Source organism: Puma concolor, chromosome B2 (genome assembly GCF_028749965.1).
Source record: "Puma concolor isolate L17-30 chromosome B2, mPumCon1.1.hap2, whole genome shotgun sequence".
In the NCBI taxonomy this organism is placed as follows: Eukaryota; Metazoa; Chordata; class Mammalia; order Carnivora; family Felidae; genus Puma; species Puma concolor.
The window spans coordinates 23,021,263-23,024,316 of record NC_141671.1 but is presented as its reverse complement, the minus strand read 5'-3'; the positions used below and the strand labels follow the sequence as shown (position 1 = coordinate 23,024,316).

Below are 3,054 nucleotides of genomic sequence, written 5' to 3'. Positions count from 1 at the left end.
GTCCCATTTCACCCCTGGTGAAAGTTCTAGCAATTGTCCTTCTGTTTTATGCCGTGGGCTCTGGACTCCACCTCCACCAGTGATAGAGAGTTTTCATCCTCAGCTGGGTGGCAGATGATCTTGTTCCAATATCTCATTATAATGTCTCCTTTCTTGAACCACTCCTGATACCTACCAACTGTCACAGGCTGGGTTCACTGGGAAGCTGACTCTGAGATAAAGCTTATGTGCAGGATGTTTATTAGGGAGAAACCACATTCATGGAAGGGAGAGGACAGAAGCAGGACTGGGCAGAGGGAGGTGTCAAGCTGTGATACAGTGCTAAGATCTTTGGTGACTCCTTGTGGACTATGAAGCAGAATGACCCTTTAGAGTTGCCCCAAATGGAGTCTTTTGTGACCCTCCATCATTGGGTGTGAGCTGCCACGAAAGAGTGGCTCACCTTGGGAAAGTGGCTTTTTCCAGCATTAGCACTTTGGCCTTTGCACACTGTCTTGTGTTAACACTTCTGGTAGCTGGGGGAAGAAATGTTGTTTCTGAAGGGGATCTGAGCAGGACATCACAGTGTCCACTCCATGTATGTCAGGTTATCTGGCCCCCTATCCCAGTTTCTCTGCTGAACAACTGTGGCCTTGGATAGATCTCTTAATCTCCATAACCTTCAAGTTTCCTTAAGTTAAAAAAAAAAAGGTGAAAACCAACATATTCCCATTTTAGAAAAGCAAGCAAAATACACTCAGGTAAAAAAGTAGTCACTTGTAGGTCCACCACTCAGAAATAGACATTTCCACCCTGCAATGTGTTTCCCGCCTTTTTGCTCCATATTTTTAACGGAGTTGTAACTTCACAATGTTCAATTTTGTATTCTTGTTTTCATTTAACATTATATATGAGTGTTATCACAAACTCTTTGTAAACATTAATTGCTAAATTATTGTTTCCAGTTGTAAGCATAATAACTATTCATAATAACAATTTTTTAGAAAAAGCACACACATCTCTCCCTTTAGAAATAACAGTAATTAAAAAGAAATGAGTGCAGCATGAACATGGGGAAGCAAAGGAAGGCAAGAAAGTACATGACTGTGAAGTAAATGCTTAGTCTCAGATATCAGAGGCTTCAACAGAAAGATAAAAGCCTAAAGAGAAAGAAAAGAAAGGTTCCAGTGCACTCAAGGAAAGAGAAGTTGCCCAACACCATCCTGCGTATTCTTTTAATATGACATAGCTGGGCCCATCTTATGACATTCTGGTTGATACCAACTTTATCAACTTGTCTATTAAAGGCAAACTTGACTTAGTACAGTCAAAGATGGACTACCTGTATGCCAAATGTATAACTGACTGTTAAATGGCTGAAGTTGAGAATTTGGGTCAAGAGTATCCAGTGGCTCTAAGGATTCCCGAGAATCCTAGGTTTGAATGATTACCATGCACAAAGGAACCCATGAGGATAACTACTTAATATAGAGAGTAACTCAGCACAACCGTTACATTGTGGCCACAGTTGATTGGTGGGGGGAGCTTAAAGGAAGGATATGGAAGATCCCTGGAGTTCCCATTATGTACATTTCTTTTTTATTTTTTTAAAGTTTTTAAAATTTATTTTGAGATAGTGTGTGCACGAGTGGGGGAGGGGCAGAAAGAGAGCAGAGAGAGAGTCCCAAGCAGGCTCTGCACTGCCAGCATGGAGCCCCATGGGGGGATCAAACTCCTGAACTATGAGATCATGACCTGAGCTGAAGTCAGACGCTTAACCCACTGAGCCATCCAGGTGCCCCGCATCACGTACATTTCTAACCATAGGTACAACACTGAGTGGATGCCAGATGATTATGGAGCCCCTCAGTTCCAATTCTTTTTTTTTTAATTTTTTTTTAGTGTTTATTTATTTTTGAGAGAGAGAGTGTGTGAGCAGTGGAGGGGCAGAGAGAGAGGGAGACACAGAATCTGAAGCAGTCTCCAGGCTCAGAGCTGTCAGCACAGAGCCCATTGTGGGGCTCAAACTCATGAACTGTAAGATCAGGATCTAAGCCGAAGTTGGACACTTAACCAACTGAGCCACCCAGACATGCCCCTCGCCGCCCCCCCCCCCCAGCTCAGTTCCAATTCTTAAGAGTTCCTCTGCCTTCCTTTACCAACTTTTTCTGTCCCCAGTTCATATAGCACTATGCTATAGAATGAATTATTCTATTTACCCATGTGCTCTCTTATAAGCTGAGTATGATTAAATATACTCACTTTTTGTTGTTTTTAAATCGAGATCTTGTGGTGTGTTTTTTTTGTTTTAGAGAGACAGAGAGTACAAGAGCAGGGGAGGTGCAGAGGGAGGAAAAGAGAATCTTAAGCAGGCTCCATGCACAGCACTGAGCCTGATGTGGGGCTCTATCCTACAACCCTGGGATCATGACCTGAACTGAAATCAAGAGTCAACCAAATGAGCAACCCAGGCACCCTGAAATTGATATTTTGTATCATTTTGAATTTAGTTGCATCTTTTTATACATCAGATGATTGCTCACATAAAAATAAAATAGAATCATAATTAAGTTTTTGTTACATAACTCCTTTGTTTTTGTGTTTGTGTGTTTATAAATAATATTGGGGAATTTTTTCTATATTTTCCTATTTGGAGGATGTCTAACACCAATATCCAATTCTTCAGACACCAATTGGGTGTCCTACAATTCAACACAATTCTGACCCCCTCTGTCTCCAGGGTCAGCATCAGACTCCACAGGAGTTCAGCCCACAGGACCACCCCCAGCCCAGAGGCCAAATGGCCACCCATACTTCTAACCAAATGTCCATAAAACAAGCGTTCTCACAACCCCCTCTTCAGGTTGGATAATTTGCTAAAATGGGTCACAGAACACAGGAAGACACTTTACTTAAACCAGTTTAATCTAAAGGATACAAATGAACAGCCAGATGAGGAGGTGCATAGGACAATGTTTGAAGGATGCTGAGTTCAGGAGCTTCTGTCCCAGTAAAGATGGGGTGTACCACCGTCCCAGCACATGGATGTGTTTTCCAATTCAGAAGCTCATCACA

General features: G+C 42.1%; 1 pseudogene; it reads left to right on the top strand.

The window, feature by feature from the left end:
• Positions 1–432: 432 nt before the first annotated feature.
• Positions 433–2,549, top strand: LOC112853402 (rRNA-processing protein FCF1 homolog; annotated as a pseudogene).
• The last annotated feature ends 505 nt before the right edge of the window (positions 2,550–3,054 follow it).